A 23,228-nucleotide genomic window follows, 5' to 3' on the forward strand; every position below is an offset into this window, starting at 1 on the left:
TTCTGTAGCAAATATATATATATATATATATATATATATATATATATATATATATATATATATTCCCTGTTAAAGTCTATAGGACGGTTTAAAACAAATCTGTAGAAAAGCAACCACGTGCTGCTCGATGCGCTATGCAGGACTTTTCCATAGGGCCTGCAGTTTAAAAACCACTTAGCTCAGTACCCCTCCTGCCTGCTTTCCAAACTCAGGAGCTTCGACACAAAGGCTGGGGGGAGGACATGGGGAATTGAGGCGGTTCAGCCCTACTGTTGCCGTGGCCCGTGTGGCTCCCGCTCTGTTCCCGCGCCGCGGAGTCACGAACTCTGCCTGCACTCAGCCTAGGGGAGTGGTTTCTTCGCCCGGGAGTAGCAGAGCTCGTTTGCATGCGAGGAGGTGCAGCAGCAGCAGCGTGATGCCAGCCCCTGGTCACTGATGATGTGGATGTGCTGAGGAGCTGAGGCTCCCTCTGTTCCTGTGCATGGGAGGTAGAGGGCTGCCTGCCTGCCTGGAGCTCTGCTCTGCCTCTCTCCTAGCGGCACAAAGCGGCAGCTGCTGGCCATCTCCTCGCAGCTTCCCTGCTGCACTGGGCAGCCCGGGCTGGGACACGCGGAGGCGACAGGGCGCCTCGCACCGCAGCAGCAGGTGAGCCGCCAGCCGCCCCCCGGGAGCCGCTGCCCTTTCGGGGCTCGCTGGGGCAGCGGAGTGGCGCGGTCCCAGGCAGCGCTGGAAGACGGGGGGAGAAGTTGGGTGGCTGCGGGCGGCTGGGGCCGCTCTGCCCGGGCAGGGAGCCGGACTACGGGGCTTCTCGTGCGCTGGGGAATCCCGACTAGGGCTGGGGCAGGAAGGGAAGGCGCTTGGGGCAGGAAGCCAGGGCAGGGCAAGGGGGCCGAAGCAAGCACAGGACGCAGCCGTGGCGTGGAGGAAGCCCAGAGCCACCTCACTGGAGGAAGAATTCGATTCGATTTCTTGGCAAGGCAAAAGACTATTTTTATTCAAGATAAGGGGACAAAGTGGTATAGTATAAACAGGAAGGGACAGCAGCCGGCAGTGTTATGCTCTCCTTATTTTCATTCTGTGTAGGGATGATCATGCACAAGACACTCACGGCTTCAGTCTGCTACCCATCAGTTCACAGGGACCTATAATTAAATACATCGGGCACATTTCCCCTCAGTGTATGGTAGATTTATATATCAAAGTCCCATTAACGGAAGTTGTAGTCATAGGCCCCAAATACTTCAAAGGAGGGAGATTACACTTCTAACAGCTCTCTCCAGAAGAGATTCTGCACGCTGTACCACCTGGAAACAGAACCCCCCTAGAAATCATAGACTCTGACAACACTAATAATGGAATCAACAATATTCAAAAGTTTATATCTACAATTTCTGGGCAAAAGCCACTTCAGGAATAACTATAATCTATCACTGTTCACAACCATTTGTGCCCTTGTTTAGCTCCAACTACTTAGGAGTTATGCAGTGAAACTAAGAAGCGTGTATATAGATGAGTGCATATAATATACTGGAACATCTTAGAAAATGTCTTTTACTGCTTGTAAATAGTTACATGCATCATAAATTGTGTGTGAAGGAATGAATAAGAATTGCAGGTGCATTGCTTTTCCCCCTTTAAATATAGTTTTCTTACCCAGCAAAGGAGGTTAAGGAGGATTAACTAAAGAGTGGTTATTGTCAGTGCATACTTTTTTTAAAAAATCCCATTTGGCAGCTGGATGGCCTAGGTTTGAAGGAACCATGATGAATAACAATAGCATCAAGAGACTTTGGTTTGTGATTATCTTAGCTACTCATTTATTTCACCATTTTCAAGATGAATTTTGAAAGGTAACAAAATGTAATTTTTAAAAGACTACACTTTTACTTGTAGTTTGGATACTCTGATTAAACGTACCCTGAGTTCTGGTGCTTTCCATTAAGTAAGCAAATATCACACTTACAATTTCATTTATAGACATAATGAATATACTATACCATGTAAATAGGGATAATGATTACTCTGAGCACGGAGTGTGAATGTTTTCATATGATCCCAGAGATTGCCAAATGAAAAATACCACAAAAATTTTCATTTATTTGGTACAGAGAACTGTTTGTATTTTTCTGAGTGTCACTGCGGGGGGAGTTAGGCTAAAAGTCTGATAGAATAAACCTTCTAGCTAAAATAAGCAAGTTGTACTGGACATACGCCGTCAGGGCAGCTTTCTCTTTTTAGTAGGTTTTGCTGGCTGACATCTTTACTAAAATACTACAAACTAATTGGTGTAGTGGATTGGGACATAGCAGCGTATACTCACATCATAGTCCTAATTTGTCTGCATTACAAATCCGCCCTATAGTTTGGCACTATAAGCAATCTTGAAAGAAGCCCAAGAACAAAATAGCAGTTTTCTGGACTGAAGTGTACTGGCAGAGCTGGAGAAGGGGAAGCTTGCACACTGCGTGCCTACACAAAACCCCTTCCAAAGCCAGTGTTTTCTGTCCCTTAGCTTTATGAGCAATACATTCGGTCCCCAGAAAAGAATGCAGCACATAGCTCAATATTCTGATAATTATTATTCCATTTTAAATGCATGGTTCTTAGAGTCAATCTTATGATTACAGAGAAGAAAAACAAGGAACTATTTGACCTGATTTCCTTGCTTTCCTGATGTGGCTTGACAATATGTCAATCATGTGGTGTTTTCTCTAACTTCTCGGTACATTACTTTAGTAGAATAATGAATGTGCAAATACAGTCACTACCTTCTCTCTTCCTCACAGTGATCTCTTTGTATTGAGCAACATGTTTTTGCATAGATGAGCTATCAAATCTACAGAGTATCACACACAGTGAAATTACTTCTTTGTCCTTTTTAAAAGTATGTACATGCACATATGTGTGTGTGAATAAATCCACCACCCTTTCCTTTTTCAAATCCCTCCCCCAGACTCCCTTCTACTAGGAGGCCTACAGAAACTGGCAACTAATAATGACTAGGTACAAGGAAAGTGAGGTAGTTGACACAACCATTTTTTAATTTGAAAAGAAGTATGTCTTATCCCTCTCCTTCATCCTTTGTTTGTTCTTTCTTTGATTGTGAACACTTTGGAGAAGGGATTGCATCTTATTATATGTTTGGAAAGTGCCTAGCATATTGTGTGTGCCACCATAATCCAAATAATAGGAGATCTGTCAGCAGTGTGGGCCAAATTTTGCTGTGCTACAGCTGTGCAAGCCTGTTGCTGTCAATGGGATTGTATGGGTGTACTGACATAGAATCTGCAGTCACATTATGTTAGAAGTCAGTAAAGTTTTGAAAGTACAGCACATCTGTTCAAACCTCTGTAATATTTGTAACAAATTGCCTGAATTTCCAACTAACATCTGTCAATATGCCCACAGTCTGAGTGGGCATGTGCATTTGCCCATGCTGACTGGGTGACTAATGTACATCGAACTGCCTGTCTGCACACATTTAACAGACCTGCAGATCTTTCAGGTGCATGTTTAGAAACTGGTTGGAAGAGTGGCTCTTCGCACTGTTTAAGCATGTGTGCTTTTAGATTTCATGGCTTATTTCAAGACTCAGGCAGTGTTTTAAAAAAAAAATTCCCTTCTTTATTTTTTCCATGTGTTGCCTGCTATATGCAACTGGACTATCCCTTCTGGGACAGCACATTGCATTCCCACATTAGCCAACTCAGAATGTGGCAATGTTTAGTACTTTGGAAATTCAATTTAATTCTTGTTGCTGAGCTTTCGATTTTTAAATCAGAAAGAAAAACTCCTCCATCCCTAGTGCTAAGAGATGGTATCGTGACACCTTCCACTCTTCTGTTAATTACCAATGCTGAACATTGAGAGTCTAGTCTGTATCTTTGGCCTTACAAAAGAGAACCATCTTTTACATTTCTGTTCAAATACTTTGGCTATATTAAACTCTGACCTAAAAGGCTCAGGGTTACAAGGTTGTAGTGTAGTGTCTATAGTACCTCATTGCATATATCATAGATTATATAGGGAGGTATAAGGAAATACCTAGTTTTCATCTTTTAGGTAACTGCAATTCCATATGTCTAACCTGCTCTTGTCCTAATTCTGCTACCTATAAAGCTGCACTCTGTGTGATGGACAAACTGGAATATTCTTTCATGATGCCTTCCAAAAAGAGAACAGACAATTTGGAATCCATCTCAGACTACTTTCCCTTCTAATAATTGCCTAGTCTGTGCTGATGCTCTGACATGCATACATTCTTCTGCTAGTGGAAATGCTGTCTAATACTGGGACAATCCAGAAGTATTTGCAAGTAGTGAAGTACAGGAATCCAATTTTCATGCTCTAGAGAACAGAAGAGTCAGCCAGCACAACCACCTGTTCTGTTGATCAGAAGCACTAAAATTTGGACCCTGTTAAGTAGAGGAAGCGGAACAGAATCTTGTCTGCTATCAACTCCCAAAGCTACTACAAGATGTGGAACAGCCCTAATATGAGTCCAGTATCCTGCCTCAAACAGTGTCAAAAAAAGAAGTACCAGTTTCTTTCAAGGAAGGTGTAAGAAATCATCGTGGATAATTATGAAATTATTGGAAGTTTCTCCCTAACCCCATTTAATGACCAGTTGGCTTGTGCTTTGAATTAGGAGGGTTTATGTGCTTTGCAAAATGTTTGGTGTGTAATACTTCTTGAACAAACCAGGTAGCCCACAGTGTTCTCTGCAGTGACAAGTAGAGTGTAGGAACATGCTGCGCATTAAGGGCATTTTCAGATTCCAAAAGTAAGTTCTCAACAGAGATGTTATTTGTACAGCAAGTAACAGAACACATATCTGTAAAAATGTATCAACAGCTTGTTGAGGCTTATCTTTAGTATCTATGGGGTTGATTTTTAATGAGGTCCTCTCGCATCAACCAATTCCTGTATCGAATGGCAAAAATCCTTTCCTTGGCACAGATCCACAGTTCTCTGCAGAGTCTATGGAGATTTCCATGATACTGAGGCCTACTAGCATTCAGAGAAATTCATTTAGTCACTTTTCCCATCTGCTCCATTTCTCTCTCCCTCTGTTCCTCTGCATATTGCTTCCCTGCTGCCTGGCCCTCCTCCTGCCTCTGCTCATGCTGGCTTGTTGCCCTTGCCTCCTCTCTTCCTGCCCCCTGCCTCTGTGGAGTACCTTCTTCAGAAAGCTCCTGTAATTAAGTGTTGAGATGAAGGGTTCACAAACTTAAGTGCCTGTAAAACATCTGGAAAAGAGGAGTATGAAGCGGTATTGCCAATCCTATGTGTTCAAAAACCATGAGTCAAGTCACCCCCAAAAGCCATGAGGTTTTTTAAAATAAATTTTGGATTTTCCTTCTGTTTTATTTATTATTATGTTTGAGTGGTTAGGATTCACTTTTCCAGCTTTACTCTGCAACTGGGAGGCCTAGACACTTACTAAAAAAAAAAAAAAAAAAAAGAAAGCTCAGATTCTCATGTAATCACAGGACTCCAGGAGCTGAGGCTTTAAGAAAAACACTAAATATCATTAGACTCACAATACAATCACAAAAACTGAGACTGAGTAAAATGACTTGCCAGCTCTGTTGGGGCCCTAAACCAAACCTTTGTAGATCAACAGTGGTCCGTGGCAAAACTTTGACCGAGTTGATCTTACACCGCTAGCGCTAGCTGATCTGGAGACTGGTACAGAAAAAAGTAAAAACTAGCTCTTCATGAAGTTAGCAAAGAGAGAGCCGCACACTCCAGAAATAGAAGCCTCCTACCCCTTTTCACTTTGTAGAACTCCATGCTGTGTCTCATTCTGAAATGCTGCTCCTCCACATCGAGTCATTTTAGCTTGCTGCTGCTTTTTCAGAGAAATCAACATCTTATACCTAACATAGGAAGCTGTGAAGAGGAAGGCAGCTCTGGACCTGTGGAGAGGAGAACTCAAGTACAGTGTCGGAGGGAAGAGACAAGAGCACCTTCTGAAATGAAAGAACAGAACAGATATCTAACCTCCAGACTCTGACACATATTTCACTTGTCTCAGTTGCTTAGGAAAAAGATTTGCATCCAAACAGAAGTGAGAGGTTTAAGCAAGATCTCACACACATGTAAATCCTGATTCCATGTTATAAGACTAATTTACATTTACATAGCTCCTTGGATCCCAAAAAACTTTATAAAATGCACATCCATCCATCACAGAAGTACATCCAGAGGAAACAAGGAAGCTGTCTAGTGTTTCCTACTGTTTAACAGTTTAGGATAGGTTGGGAAGAAGAAAGTGGTCTCCATCAAAACTGTAGGGTGCAGGATCAAAGGTAGGTACTGATTCAAATTGGAAGTTTGCCAGGAAACTGAAGCTAGCCCCACAGCTCCTGCAGAAGTGCCACGAGTCTGTAATAACCACAAGTGGTCAGGAGTTTTTACATCTCAACCACAAGGTGATATCTTAGGCATTAAAGTGCCTAAGATACAGTTCAGTACAAATATATGATCAGTGTTGATATAGGTGGAAAAGAGTTATACCCACACTAAACACACAATACCACTTCCTGCAGAACACCTTGGAGATCTTCCATCTAAATACTACTGCCCAGCCCAGCCAACCTTATAAGATCAGACAAACTCACTGCCCAAAGCAGCATGATTGCAACTGCAAATAGCTTTCTTATTGCACTTGCAGTGCATCTCCTGAACAACCTCAGTGTGAGGATTCTAAAAGAACTTGCAATCAAATACTGTATTTATCTATGAGCAATACTTGAACAGAAGTGGTGGAATGGTGTCCTGAGTTTGGGGTGGAAGCCATTGATCCCAGAAAGGACACGTGATAGTGGTGGGAAGCGTCCTGCTTGCACAGCTCAAAAGATTTTAAATTGAAAGAAGTAAACAAGTTGCAAATGCAGAATTTCTCCATCTGCAAGAACCAAACCGTTGAGTAGGCTGAGTTAATAATCTGTTTAGCGATTACAGTACTTACTAACAATGAATACTAGGGAAAAGGGGAGCATTGTTCAAGGTTTTAAACAGTGGCAAGGTGTGGGGGAAGAGAGTACAAACACCTGGAAATATAGAGAGCATAATTTGAAAGTATAAAACTGCATTTGGTGTTGAGTGGGGTGGAGATCAGAAGCTAGCCCAAAGAAGAAATAGTTAACTTTTTCCAGAGTTCAGCAGAGGGGGAATTATCCACTGGTTTCTTTCTTGACATCTATAGTACACTGTCTGCATTTCTTCTTCCTTTCAAAGCCATGGTTTTACATAATCTTCTGGTTTGATGAGACTTAAGAGAAAACCTGAATATTTAAAGATCATCAGTTAAGACAAGTGACGGATGGGAAGACAAGAGTGAATGGAAGTTAAAATATTGTTAATAATATTAAGCTTACATTCACATTGATAACATGTGTCAACTGAAGTTTTTAGATATTAGAGGTGGTCTGACAACAACTACTTTTTGTTTCCTGGTCAGTATGAGATTTTATAATGAATACATTAAGAAAGATGAATTGGGGGAAAACAGCTTGTATAGCTGATAATGGAAACAATGCTAATGGGAAAAGATCAGTAAACCCAGAAGTTATCTAGGATAATAACATAGGATGAATCAGTCTTAAACAAGACACAAAAGAACTGGCTATGCAGAAACACCTGGCACTAGAAAACTGAATGTACCCTCCTTCTCCCGGATGAGCATCTCATGGCTTTTTTGTTTAACACCCTCTTCATTTCTTCATTTGCCACAACAGTTGCAACTCAGTCTGGGATCACTCCCAGTCTTTGCAAAATTGACAGACTTTTACCTTCTGCAGAGAAATCTGCCAAAAATAATGCATCTCCCTTCCTTATAATAATATATGGAGATATACCTATCTCATAGAACTGGAAAGGACCCTGAAAGGTCATCGAGTCCAGCCCCCTCCTTCTTAGTGAGTAAATCTGTTGATACCAAATACTCATTTTCAGTCACTGAAATTCCCTGTGGGTTACTGAGGATCTCCAGTTTGGACACACTTAGCAGCAAATCATGGCTTCTCAGCTTTAATGTTATATTTCCATCTCAGCTTTATTTCAGTTTTCTTCTTAGTCAGTAGCTTTTTGTAATGAAAATGAAGAGAACACCCTGTTGGCCAGAGAAATGCTTGCCTTTCTACAGAGCTGTTAAGTGTGGTAAGGAAGTGGGAGGCAAAGGGCCTAGTCTTGAAATCATTGGGCACTCAAAACTCCATGGCAGCTTTGTGTACATGATATCAGGATTGAGCTCCAGGATTACATTGTTTACAGTTAAACCATACTTGGAGCCACTCTGCACCTTTACAGAGGGGAGAGGGTATGGAACCTCTAAGTACCATTTAAATAGTCAGTAAAGCCCATGGTATTGCAGCACAGTTCCTGCGGTGCCTTTTTAAATTATAAAATAAATTTGCAAGTCAAATAACTCTATAAGGCCAATTTATAGCTATTTATAACAAGGTGAAACTTCAATGCAATATTGTTAGGCTGTTAATATTTCCATTACTGTTATATGGGAGAATTATCTACTTGAAAACTATAAAGAGGGCGGAGAAGATGGAAGGGACATACCTGTCCTGTAAAACAGTTGTTAATCTGATGTTAAACTTTTATTTAATTATTATTATTGAATTTGTTGGATGATCAGTCTTGGTAATATTCTTCTGTAATGATCATTTTTCTATTGTCTATAATACCTGGGAAGGTTTTGGTGAGCAGGCTAACAGTTTTGAACTGAGTTGGCTGAGGTGTGGCTGTTATGTGCATAATGTGCCTAAATAAAAGTGGACTGACTTTTAGACATGCCAAGCATCCACAACTCTCATTGAAATGAGTAGGAGTTGCAGGGGCTTAGCACCTGGCAAACAAGGGCATTTTTACTTAGGATCCCAACTTTAGGCACTTGAGCTTAAAAATGTTCACCACTTTTTATTTCAATTGCATTGATAGAACATGTGTATTGGGAATTTCAGTTAGTTTTGCAATTTTCAATTAATTTACACATGAAATTTCAAGCCCAATAGCATGTATTTTTAATGAATCCATAAACTTTGGGGTCACACACTGTGACTGGAGAATTGTAAATATAGTACCAATATTTAAGAAAGGGAGGTGGGGGAGGGAGTGATCCGAGAAACTACAGGCCCATTACTTTGGCATCAATTGTATGCAGGATCTTAGAACAAATTTTGAAAGACAGAGTAAAGGACATAGAGGTAAATGGTAATTGGGATAAAATACAGTATGGTTTTATGAAAGGTAAATCATGTCAGACAAACCTGATCTCTTTCTTTGAGAAGTTAACTGATTTTCTAGACAAAGGAAATGCAGTAGATCTAATCTACCTGGATTTCAGTAAAGCATTTGATACAGTTCCACATGGGAAATTATTAGTTAAATGGGAGAATATGGGGATTAATACGAGAATTGAAAGGTGGATAAGGTATTGGTTAAAGAGGAGATTACAACGGATCATACAGAAAGGTGAACTCTCAGGTTGAGAGGCTTGAGGGAGGTTACTGGTGGACTTCCTCAGGGATTGTTCTTGGGACTCATCCTATTTAACCTTTTCATTCATGACCTTGGCACAAAAAGTGGGAGTGTGCTAATACAATTTGCAGATGACAAAGTTGGGAGGTATTGCCAATATGGAGGAGGACCAGAATATCACACAAGAAGATCTGAAGGACCTTGACAACTGGAGTAATAGAAATGGGATGAAATTTAATAGTGCAAATTGCAGGGTCATGCATTTATAGACAAACAACAAGAATTTTTGCTATAAGCTGTGGATGTATCAGTTGGAAATGACAGAGGAGGAGAAAGGAGGAATGGGTCAGTCACAGGATGACTATGAGCTGCCAATGTGATGCGACTGTGCAAAAGGTTAATGCAATCCTAGGATGCATCTATAGAGATAGGGAAATACTATACAAGACGCTGATGAGATCTCATCTGGAATACTGTGTGCAGTTCTGCTCTCCTATGTTTAAAAAGATGAATTCAGACTGGAACAGGTGCAGAGAAGGTCTGCTAGGATGATCTGAGGAATGGAGAACTTACATTACAGGAGGAAACTTAAGGTGCTTGGCTTGTTTAGCCTAACAAAGGGAAGGATGAGGGGAGCTATGATACTCTCTATAAATACATCCGAGAGATCAACACCAGTGAGGGAGAGGAGTTATTTCAGTTAAGGGCCAGTGTTGGATCAAGAAGAAATGGATATAAATTGGCCATCGATAAGTTTAGTCTTGAAATTAGACAAAGGTTTCTAATCATCAATGGAATGAAGTTCTGGAACAGCCTTCCAAAGGGAGTAGTGGGGGCAAAAAAACCTAGCTTGTTTTATGACTGAGATTGATAAATTTATGGAGGGGATGGTATGATGGCATATGGGCCATTCATGACCACTGTTAGCAAATATCTCCAGTGGCCAAAGACGAGACACTAGATGGAGAGGGCTCTGAGTTGCTACAGTGAATTCTTTCCCAGGTATCTGGCTGATGGGTCTTGCCCACATGCTCAGGGTCTAACTAATCACCATATTTGGGGTCAGGAAGGAATTTCCCCCTAGGTCAGATTGGTGGGACCTGGGGGTTTTTCCACCTTCTTCTGCAGCATGGGGCATGAATCACTTTCTGGTTTGAACTAGTGTAAATAGTGGATTCTGTAACTTCAAGTCCTAAATCAAGATTTTAGGACTTCAGTAACTCAGCCAGAGGTTATAGGCCTTCTACAGGAGAGGATGGGTGAGGATTTGTGGCTTGCAATCTGCAAGAGGTCAGACTAGATCAGGGGTGGGCAATCTATGGCACATGTGCCGAAGGCGGCATGCGAGCTGATTTTCAGTGGCACTCACTCTGCCCGGGTCCTGGCCACTGGTCCGGGGGGCTCTGCACTTTAATTTAATTTTAAATGAAGCTTCTTAAACATTTTAAAAACCTTATTTACTTTACATACAACAATAGTTTAGTTCTATATTATAGACTTATAGAAAGAGACCTTCTAAAAACATTAAAATGTATTACTGGCATGCGAAAACTTAAATCAGAGTGAATAAATGAAGACTCGGCACACCACTTCTGAAAGGTTGCTGACCCCTAGACTAGATGATCATGATGGTCCCTTCTGGCCTTAAAGTCTGTGAGTGTTGCCAATTCTCATGATTTTTTCATGAGTCATGGAATCTCAGCCAGCAGTCTCATGATGACATGAGAAGCTCCTGCCCCCTTGTGAATTTCAGCCTGGCTGTCTTCACTTGCCTGCCTCCTGGGGAAGAGCAGCCAATCAGAGCTGCTGCAGGATGCAGGCAGAGCTCTCTTCCTCTCCTCGGGAGCTGACACTATTCTCCCAGGAGGGGAGGGAGGGAACAGAAAGAGCCCAGCATCTCCACACTTTCCTCATCTTCTGTGTGCAACAGGGCAGTTCCTTTGCTCCTGCTTCCCTGCAATGCCTGGCCTGAGAAGGGGGATGGGACCCTCTGCAGCTTCCCCATCCACGGGCCTGGGAGAGTGGAGTGAAAAACCAGTGAAACTGCAGGATAAGCAGATGTGAGGCAGCAGAGGGGTCAGAACTGATGGGGGGAGTAGAGGAGGAAATGTGGGGGCAGAAATGATGGGGAGCTGGTGGACAGACAGCTGTGGGGGCAGCATTGATTGGGGGGACTAGGGGGAGCAGGATTGATTTAGGGATTGGGGCAGAATTAGTTGCTGGGTAGGGGGATGAGCAGATGTGGGGTGAGATAGGATGATCCCCTTTGCTGAATGGAAATAAGGGAAAACCATATGAAAAATAAGGGACAGATCTTTTATTTTAAGGAAACACCATTTCCTTTAGCATAGCATGTATTTTTCTCTCAAGTGTAAATTTCTACTGCCCTCAAGTATACAGTGCAATTATCATAAGCTTCAATTTACTGTTTGAAATGGTACTTATCAGTTTTAATACATTTCAATACATCTTAAATAAGGGACGGGTGGTCACCCTCAGAGGCAAATCAGTGAAATAAGGAACAATCCCTTGAAATAAGGGATGGATGGATGGATGATCACCTTTCAGGGGGCCAAAATCACCTTAATAAACCTGGGAGAGTTGGCAACACTAACAGTCACCCAGGCTCTGGAGATGGGCGGGGGTTCAAGAATCAAAAGACGGCCCCAAAAGCACAGTATAATCTGTTGTAAAGATTGAATGATTTTTGGCCAATCTCATGGCATTTTGGGCTCGGAGTCATGACTTTTTGAACCTTTGGGGTTGCCAATACTGTAGTTAATCTGCCATGGACCATCACAGAGCTGCCCCCTCCCCCCACATGGGAAGGCCAGCCCTGCCCCCACAGCCCTGACTGGTTAGGAGAGGAGCCGAAAGGAGGAACTGGCTTCCCCAATCCACCTGGGGAGGCTAGAGAGCTAGTTGCAAATCCCGCCCCTGCTTCCTGCTCTTTTCCCATTGGAGGATGGAAATGCCACTCTAGAAAGCACCATTTGGGACAGCAGGCCCAGAGGCTGAGCTTTGGACTGGGAGACAGGCCCAGCGAGCTGCCTTGGCGTGTGGCCACTAGATGCTTGCTGGGCATAGGACATACAAATCAGTCATGGGCGGAAGGGAAGGTGGTGACCTAATCTGGGCTAATGAACCAAGGCTGTAGGGCAGAGATGACCCATACCTGCTGATTGGGGGTAAGAGGGGAAGTGGGGGAGGAAGAGTGAGGGCAGTGGCTTCAGCAGGTGTTACTGAGCATGTGCAGTACAAGCCAAGCAGCAAATCTGAGGGGCAGGGGGCATGTGACCCCACGTACTCCCCGACACGTTGCCTCTGCTGAAGCGACTGTTTGGGTGTTTTGTTATTGAGGGAATCAGGGCTCTTTTGTTAAGCGTCTTGGATTGATGTCATTGCACTCTCAGTCACAGTGCCCTTCAGGGACACTGTGGTTCAGCTCGCCACGCTGAGAAAGGTCTGTGCATTGGAGTGGTTCCTGACTGAATTCCTGCCTCCCGCAAAGTTATACAAGGGATATCCACCCCCAAGGCAAAGGGAGTTTGGAATAACCTACCTTTCAGAGACGAGCTGCCTCCCTAGACACACACCATTAAATTGTTCTCCTTGGCAATGCCGTAGGCATCATTCATATATTTATTATGTGTATTGCAGTAGTGCCTAAAAGCCCCAATCAAAATTCAGGCTCCATTGTGCTAGGCACAGTACAACATATAATCCCTGCTCCAGAAATCTTACAATCGCATCTAAGACCCAGCACGTGAGTATGACAAACTGAAGTTGACGGTAAGGATTACAGGCTCACCAGTGACATAGCTCAGTTGCTGCACAACTTGATGGTTTCAGATCAACTGTAGTTTTTGGTTTCTTACGACATAAATAAAATAAAAGGCGCTATCCCAGACAGCTGCCTAGCTAAGTCATCATCCTTTGGCTGATTCCTTACAGGCATCACAGCAGAAGTTGTCTTGAGGAGGAGCATCAAAATGGTAGGGGGCGGGAAATGGGTCTGCAGATTAATGCAGGGAGGGCATTCCCTGTACAAGGGGTAGCGTGGAAGAAAGTACACACTTATTTGTGACAAATACAGACAATTGGCACACAAGGATGGCATCAGTGGCACAGCAAAGGAGGTGCGGTAGTGTAATAGGAGACAAGAGCAGATCAACAGGGAGGGGCTTTATTGGAGTAATTTTCAGGCAGTGCTTCCACATCATTAAAGCTCACCATGTGGCCTCAGTAGCGGTGCCTTGTTTTAAAAGATTAAGCAATACTGTTGAAGGAAGGGTATTAGTTAATGTTTCCTTTAATGTCAGCCAAAGAAGATAATCGTGTCTATTAGCTGGATGAAGCGAGCATATCCCCACTCGGAGAATAACTGCATTCTGATTGCTTTGTACTTTGGGAGAATTTCCCTCTAACACTTTTAGACTGAAAAAGTTTTTTGTGTGTGTTTGTTTTAAATATGGCTTTGCTGGAAGGTTTGGGTCTCTTTTCACTGGACATTTTTCAGGTTGATTTTTTCTCATTATAATTTTCATGTGATTTAACATCGGAGGCTAAAGTTCCCTCAGAGAGCAGGTGCTGCACCGGCAGGCATTATCTAGCCAAGGGGGCTCAACCTTGTTCTGGACAGAAGTTCATTCTCCCAATCAGTTCAGTCACTGGCTTCTCTGCTGAGACTGGACAAGTGGTAGTAGTGAAGGTGTTTTTTGTGAATTGTTCAGCAAGGAGTGGACTGAAGCTACAGGATTCTTATATGCCACTGAACAGCATATCATCAGATGATGATAATTTCAGGGAGCTGCTGTCCTGGGCTGGATTCATAGCAATGACCTAGAGGAAAGCAATTCTATAACCATTTAATAATCCCCTACATCATTTAGTCTGTCACTGATAGCTGACTCAGTGTGTAATAACTGTCCTTACAACATCTAATCTTTTCTAAAGGAGAGATTTAACATAGGTCAGTTCTTGCTGCATTTTCATGGGTTTTACTAATAGCAGTATTATAGTGGTCAGTGGGATTAAAATCTTCCTACCAGTGTATTGGATCACTAGGTTTTGAATGCTGTCCAGTTTCCAAATAAGAGTAAAATATTGAGTACAGTCATGAATTTCTTAAGGGACAGAGTAACAGATTATCTCAAGTTGATCTGATAATTGGAAAGGAGTGAAAAATCACCTGACAAGAATTAAACAGTTTTGAACTGAATTCTGGGGATATGAGAGGAATATGTTGACTTGAAGAGAAATGCTAAGGTAAGTGCTGTGCACCAGAATGACCCTGAGACTGTCTCCTTCTCTAAAGGCAATAGCCATGGGCTCTAGCATGAGAAGAAACTTTAGAACACAAGAGGCAATTTTGCCCAGCCACTCTTTTTTAATAAAATCAGTGTGCAGTTAATGCAGTAATATAAATCCTGGCAGAAAGGCCTCCAGAACAGGTAGGTTTGTCTAATCACTTGGGTCAGAATCCAAACCACTGGAGGGTATAAAATGTATACACTACGGCCATTCACGTCAGGGAAAATGCCTTTTTCACGTCCAAAGAAAAAGCTGTGGCTGGCATAAAAGTAGCTTTGGCAAATCATAGGGCTAAATGCATTTCTCAAAGTCTGTTTAGTTCAGATATGTACTGTTTTTCATCACTGTAACTTTTCAAGCTATTTAGCTAATATTTTACAACCAAAACTAAGTACAAAAATGGGTGATGCACGTTACTATAGTGGGAACCCTATCTCAGTTCACCAAGCAGCCACTCTGTCATTGTTCAGGGCATCACCTTATCCTCATTCAGATTCCTCCTAAAAATCACTTCTTCTGTGATGCCCATAAGAATATAGTAATATAGATCTGCCCCCGCAGCCCCTAAATTATCCCCTTCTCTGGGTTTCCCAGTGTGTCTGCTATGTTTTTTGATTGATGGCTCTTTGGGCAGGGAATGTCTTTACTTCATGTTTGTACTGTACCAAGCACATTGTCAATACTAAATTAAATGACTTACACTATTATTACTACTTATTAGCTGTTTTCCCTCATAAAATCAAAATTCCTATTTGTAAGAAGCACAGTGTGTCCCAGTTTCAATAACGAGAATGTGGCTTTGCTTCTGATTAGGGACTGTTTCCTAGTCATGAAGAGTCAAATGCCAAGTTATTTGAACCAACAGCCTTTGGGGGGCTCTAGAGTATTAACTGCCTCAGTAATTCACTAGGATTTGCTAATAGCTGTTTCCTAATCAAGATTGATTTTCATTTGGCATAGAAAATTATACAAGCCTCCAAAGTAGGAGTTTCTACCTTCTCCCTCTGAAGCATGAAGTTTACAGTAGTAATCTTTCATACTGGGCTGTGCCAGCTTTGTCATTTTCATTGCATTTTCTGATTTTCTCTAATGTTGTCTCTTTCAGATACATTTAGGATTTGACTCTGTGAAATACTTCATCACCAAAGTGAACGTTGGCAGCAAAGACAATTTTTGGAAACGACATCCATTCATGTGATTAAAGGTAATATACTGCTCATTTCATTGTCCTGTGTTTATTATTTATCACTCCAGTTTAGAAGCTGTTGCTGTTATCTTGCTCGCCCTTCCTTTCTTGTTTTTTTCTAAGAATCAAAAGACCTTCCTGGCATTTACCTCAGGATCATATTTACTGCCATCCTGACACTCTGAAAGCCTTTGCTCTCAATTGTAGTCTTAGATTTTTGCCTTTAAAAAAAAAGCTCATTGAGTCATAGAGTGAACTACATGGTTCTGTCTGTCAATTGCAAAAATTTTGGCAATATTATACAGTGTCTCTTCCTGAAGCACAAAGAAATATCTGAAACAGATGACTGTTCACCCTGGAGTTTGTCTGTGCTGCAAACAAATGCTTCCAGTGTCGGAACTGTAATATTCCGGAATGGCTGTGCCGCATCATGGTCCCTCTTTTGAAATGTGTTATAGTGGTATTGGTTTATGAATACATAATGGGTCTAATGCTGCTCTTGCTCTCTGGTGTAAATCTAGAATAACTTCTTCAAAATCAGTGGAGGAAGTGTTGATGCCAGCGAGAGCAGCATCAAGTCTGAGAATTCTACACATATTTGATCATTCACTGGCCTGTGACACCCTACATGATACCAGAGAGCCAAATACTCATAGAGTCATGAAATGCCGGTGGGAATTGCAAAGGGAGGCCAAAGCTGATTGATGACAGGTTTATTGATGGGGAACTAAAACTGCCATTTCAGTTCTTCTATCAAAATACATGCAAGTACAACTATCAAGCTTGCATTCATCTTTAATAGAAACATATAGTATACGTATATCCAATTGAAGAGCAAGGTTCCTGGCAAGTTGCCAATGATATTGAGTATCAGAGGGGTAGCCGTGTTAGTCTGGATCTGTAAAAAGCAACTGAGAGTCCTGTGGCACCTTTAAGACTAATGGATGTATTGGAGCATAAGCTTTCGTGGATGAATACCCACTTCGTCAGACGCATGATATTGAGAGATTTCTATCCCTGCTCTAGATGCAGCCTCCATTAAACCAAGTGTACAACCATTTCAGGGTTGTTTAGATTAGATCAGACCAGCGGCCCGTCCAGTCTGGTATCATATCCAACAGTGACAAGTACCAGATGTTTCAGAAGAAGGTGCAAGAAATCCTGGAATGGACAATACCTGCTCATGGGGAGATTTATTCCTAATTTGTGGTTGGTTTTTGCCCTGAAGGGTGTTTACCCCCCTTATGAAATATTAGCATGTCTTATGTGACCGTGGATGTTCTTATTAGCCATATAAGTGTCTAATGTTTTTGAAGCCTAAGCTCTTCTTGACCTGAGTGCTACCTTATGGCAGTGAGTTCCATAGGTTAATTAAGGCCTGTGTAAAAAGCAATTTCATATATTGTTTTTAAATATAGTTATGACATTCTCTCTATGTATTCACTTATGTGAGAAGAGGCTCATCATTTGTCAAACAATTTAGTGCTCTTTAGCCCACTGACCTTTTTAAGCGGCATCACAAGCAGAAAGACAAAACTTGTTTATTTGCTAGTGCCTCCAAAATGAAATTGGGACAGGATTATACCAACAGAGCATGGAATTGTTGCTGTGTCTTCATCACACTTAGTTTAAAATTTGACTGATTGCATTTGAGAGAATGTTCTCTGCATCTAGGTTTTTCACAGAAAAGCAAGAATAGATTCTGCTACTTTTTTAATTAGTACATTCTAGCTCAATTAAAGCCAGGGGAATGTAAATGTATCTCTTAATTCATTGCTAAAAGAATGTTAAGGCTCAGAGTAGGTGACTCATCCACTAGAACAGAATTTATTCCCTTTGTTTGTAAAATGCTATTTATTGCCTTGCTTTGCATTGCTATGGCTACTGTATGTCATTGGTGAGATCAGCACATACAGTACATAAAATAAAATCAAGACCCCGTTTAAAAGATTGTGCAGTTCTTATGATAAATTATAAATTGTACATTAACTACCTGCCATTGTGGTTCAGAGCTACTCCTATAAAAGCAGCAATAAAACCCATCAAGATCACTCAACAATAAAAAATTCTTTTCTGTTAATATCATGTCACAGCCACAAAAGGTCTTTGAGATTCAGCAATGCTAGAAATCATTCTCCAGTGTCCTGCAAGTGATTTCTATCTTTCAGCCGAATTGATGTGCAGCTGCATTTTCAATTCTTTTATTGCTAGCTATTAATATTAAATACTTAGTTAAGCATGTTATAAACATCACTGCATTCCCTGGACTATACAGACTGCTCTTGCTCTCCTTTAGTGTTTATAAGCAGAGCTGGTGAACAATTAATCTATTTCAGTTAAAGCCTAATTCCTTGCCAATTCTATGGCCCTACATTCGTTTCTGAAATGCATGAAGTACAATTATTTCTGCCATCCTATTCAATCAAACCCTGAAGGTCCATAGAATTTTTTTTGAAGGGAATGGTCTGGGCTTCAACAGCTTGAGTGCTGATTCACTGAGGCATCTTTTGTGACACTGGCACGACAATCTCCACTTTCCCAGCCAGAATCATTTGTCTTAGTCATTTAGAAACAATGTGCAGGGCTTAGCGTGGTCTCAAGGAAGTACCAAGTCTGTTATTGACCAATAATGGAATTTCATTATGTCGCAATGACATTTTTTTGCTTAGACAACTCGTTTAAATGTGTGCATACGGCTATTGCTCTGGGGAACGAGGGCAGGGAAGTGTTTTCAATACTAGATACAGAAGCAGAGTGAATAGCAAGGTGAAATATCTGTCAATCTTCCTGTCTCCTCAGGATGGGTCCAAGTCCCATATCAGAGACCTCATCTTGAATCTCTGTCTACAATGGGCAGAATCTGACCCTCTTAAACGTGAAGATTTTGATGTAGATTTAGAACATCTAAGCTTAGGAATGCTCAGATTCAGGCATTTGGTTCTTCCTACTGCAGAGATAAAGGGCTTGATACTGCTCTCATTTACTCTGCTGTCAATCAGAATAAACACCATTGAATTCAACTGAGCTAATGGCATATATTAGATTGAATCTGACCTAAGAAGTTTTTGAAGCCAGAGAATGCCTCTGCAATTTTGGTTCTGGCCCACATCTAATCTCAAGTTTGTAGCAGATCTGTGGTTTGGCTTTGTTTGAAAAACATTCAGTGGGATTTTACAGTCCCAATGATATCATGCTGTTCTGTGCTGCTGATAATTAAAGTAATTGTGAAGAGTTTTATATTAACTGCAGAGACTGTATATTTTAGACTCATGGGGCAATTGGTCACATAAGTCCCAAAAATGTTCTCCTTAAGAGGTGTTAACTTCTTGTTTTGTGTGGAAATAGTCTTAACAACGTAGGCCTGAGTTTGAGAAATGAGACCAGTAGGACTAGTGGTATTTGGGGATACATCAAACAGTCTTTGCTGTGGCAAATAGCAGAACTGTGTAACTGATAGTGTGGGCATTACATATTCTAAAGGAGTCTCACAAAGTGAGTAGCTCTTCATTTGCTAAACTCTTAGTAGATAGAGCTAAACACACTGTGCCCAATTCATCCAGGGCGTAACTCCACTAAAGCCAATGTAGTTACACCCAAGATGATTGGTAGGTCATACATTTAGATAATTAATTGGGAGATTGATTTATCTTTTGATGGCTGCAGTTTTCCTAATAATTTATGTCATTTTCAGTCACTATCCTAATTTTTTTCAGTAGAAGGACAAATATTTTATTTATAAAGCTCAAGTATGGGGAAAATCCTAATTGTATGGAAGTATAAATAATAGATATGCACTAGACTAAGGCCTTGTCTTCACTTACCGGAGGGTCCGGCGGCAGGCAATCGATGTTCTGGGATCGATTTATCGCGTCTAGTTAAGACGCGATAAATCGATCCCGGAAGTGCTCGAAGTCGGCGGCGGTACTCCAGCTCGCCGAGAGGAGTACGCGACATCGACGGGGGAGCCTTCCTGCCGCGTCTGGACCGCGGTAAGTTCGGACTAAGGTACTTCGAATTCAGCTACGTTATTAACGTAGCTGAATTTGCGTACCTTAGTCCGAAGTGGGGACTTAGTGGGGACCAGGCCTAAGTAACTCACTGCAGTAAAGATCATTGTGTGACCATTTCCTTGCCAGTGTCTGGTCCCTCTTAGATCACTCTATTTTCAGTTATATGTGTGCTAGACAGAATCAGTAGAAAGTTAGGGCCAGATTTGCAAAGGTATTTAGGTGCCTAAAGATGCAGACAGGTGCTAGTGGGATTTATAGCCACACTTAAGCAGGTTAAGCACTTAACACCCATTGGTTTCAATAAGATTTGGGGGATAGATTTGTCAAGGTGTTTAGGTACCTAACTCCCATTGATTTCAACAGGAGCTAGGTGCCCAGATACTACCTTTAAAATCTGGTCCTACAGGCCTAACCAGCTTAGGTGCTTTTGAAAATCTGGCCCCTAGACACCAAAAGAGTTTGGTTGTATGCAGTTAATGGTTTAGTAGGAATTATTGTGTCATTAATAAATGGGAAAGACATCTTGTCATTGTAAACTTCTGTCATTATAAAATATCAAAAGTTAGTTTAGTTCAAGTTTGTTTAGTATTTCTTTGGGTACATATTTGCCTAGAGATACAATCTATATGACCACATATTAATAATTAACAGGTCACTGTCAAGGTTGGCAGGCCCCAAACTATATGTTTCTCCTTCTCTGTTTTTCCCCCAACACAAATACTTTGGTACTTCTGCTTTGAAAAATTGGCATTAGGGCAGAATATTTCTATCAAGGAGTGTGGGAATTTGGAGTTTCTTCTCTAATCTCCCAGTCAGGGACAGAAAGGGGTTGACCAAATAAACCCTGAGATGTCATGATATATGCAGGACTAACCAGTATTAAACAGCTTGTAGATTTCAGCTTGGAAGTCTGCTCAGACTGAAAAAAAGACCATGTCATGTCTAGCAGCTGTTCTGCCAGCTCTTCCCCTTCCTATCTATCTAGAATCTGATACAATACCTCTCCCCACCTCTGACTGTACCTCCAAGAGCCATAAGTGCCACCCGGATGGATGGACCTCCAGGGAGTCTGTGGCCTACGAGAGGGCATATTGCAGTCCCCCACCATGGATTTGGCCCCTAACTTGGCAGTTTAGCAACTTTCTGCACTGTATAGCAGAGTGTAGCATGTGGCCCAATCTTAATAGTCCTGTGACTATGAGCAATAATTGTGTGTACAAAGGAGGAAAAACACTGTTAATAAGTAAACAGATTTCAAGAGATTATGATAAAGGACAGCCTGTAACAAGATTATTTTAGCAAGTGCAAAGCCGAATTTGTCCAACTTGATTTTAATACTTGCAGCATGACAGAGGTGATGAACACACGGGAACCTGTTATGGAAGAAGGCGGCCCTTCTACCCAGGTAAGTTTAGATGAATCAAAGTATTTTGTATTGCTTTACTAAAACATATGCAATGTAATACAACTAGTAGCTTTTATACATTAACCAGCAATCTAGATCAACTGACGGTAGGGGACACAGAAAAACAATGTCTAAAATATACATGTAATCCTATTCAATTTTAATTTAAAAAATGTAAGGTTTGGGAGCCTGATGATTCTTCTAGTGAAGCCAATTGCAAAATTGCTATTGACTTGAATGGGAGGAAGCCTTGTTTCATGCAATAATAAATGTTCGGACACTCACAGGGCTACAATGCAGACAGAGAGTGAAGTTTATCAACAAGCCAGAACGTACCATTTTTTAAAAAAAATTGGTTTTGCAAGTATGTATATTCTATTTCAGGATTAAGCAGACATCATTAGGTGAGGATATACAGTGAATATTTTATCCAACCTTTTATTACTACTGCAGTGATTTTGGGGTACCCAGATAACTGTAGCTTCAAAGTGAAAAGACAGACCTTTTTAGGAGAGAAATGCTTTGACACAATCACAGGATTAATAGATTCCAAAGGCAGAAGAGACCATTGTGATCATCTAGCCTGACATCCTGTATAATACAAGCCATAGAATTTTCCCAAAATAATTCTTAGAGCACCTCATGGATGAGTTGTATCCATTTTTTACACAGGTACTTTAATATAAGTTGCATCTCATGGGAACATTATCTACCTATACTGAAATGTTTTCCAAATGCAGGAAAATTCCAAAGATTGACTGTGTTTTCTTGTTTACTATTGATTGTTTCCCCTAGCAGAAATCACGCATCTTCTTTTATACACGTTTTTATTGTTCCTTATCCATGAGACCTTCCTTTCAATTCCTGGAATCACCTACCCTCAGTTGCTACACACCTTTCAGCTGTTACAACAAAATCAGACAGGGGTCCTACAGACAAGAGTCTCCTTCACTACATTGTCCTGATTCATCCCCAGGGCAGGTCCTTCCTGTGGACTGAATGTGGCAGTGGTCCTGTGAAAAAAATAGTTATGTGATCATATAATTAAAAACTGGATCAGAGGGTGAATTAAAAGTTGCATAGGCAACCTTGATTCTGACATTTCCTTGACTTTGCAATCTTAATAATGTTCTTCTAACTGGTTTGTGTGCGTAATTTCCTAGGTTTTTAACAAAGCAATCTGAAAAAACAGAAATTCCATCATTTGACATCATATTGATGCTTACATGGTTCATCTGCAGGGTTGGAACCTTTAGATCCACCACAAAATCCTCTGTCACTTCAGCTACGGGAGTAACAAATACCAATAGGAGGTTGTCATCGTCTATGTGAACCAGCTCTAGAAGGAGATAGGACACCCTGCCAGTGGGTTTCACAGATATTTGGTGACAGAAGAAGAATGGTGAGACTCAGGAATCTAGGGTCCCATTCCGGGCTCTGGAGCTGAGTGCACTTTAGTGAGCACAGACTCTTCTGCCTGTTTCCCCCAAGATTGACCCCTTTTGCCCTATCCCTTCCAGTCTGTTCCTATACTAGTCCCCTTTCTTCACCACTCCTGGCTTCTTGTCCCAATCACATTCTCCTTGCCTACCTAGTCCCAATCTCTCTGCCTCAGGCTTCTCAATCCAGTCCCAATCTCCCTGCCAGCAAGTCCTAGTCTCATCACGCCTGACTCTCTGTCCCAAGTTCTCCCGTCCCATTCCTACTCTCCTTGCCCAGTCATTCCCATTTTGTTGCCCCTAGTCTCCTTACCCAGCCAGTCCCAGTTCATCCCCTCCTGGTTCCTCATCTGATCTTCCTCTCTCCCTGCATACCC

At 41.6% G+C, this 23,228-nt stretch overlaps 1 long non-coding RNA gene across 1 annotated transcript; it reads left to right on the forward strand.

Annotated features, from left to right (window-relative positions):
- The first annotated feature begins 210 nt into the window (after nucleotides 1-210).
- Nucleotides 211-22,814, forward strand: LOC135983204 (uncharacterized). The gene is made up of 4 exons (XR_010600767.1): nucleotides 211-645; nucleotides 15,917-16,015; nucleotides 21,352-21,412; nucleotides 22,654-22,814. It is a non-coding gene; the product is annotated as an uncharacterized LOC135983204 (long non-coding RNA).
- Nucleotides 22,815-23,228: the final 414 nt, after the last annotated feature.

Source organism: Chrysemys picta, chromosome 4, assembly GCF_011386835.1.
Source record: "Chrysemys picta bellii isolate R12L10 chromosome 4, ASM1138683v2, whole genome shotgun sequence".
In the NCBI taxonomy this organism is placed as follows: Eukaryota; Metazoa; Chordata; order Testudines; family Emydidae; genus Chrysemys; species Chrysemys picta.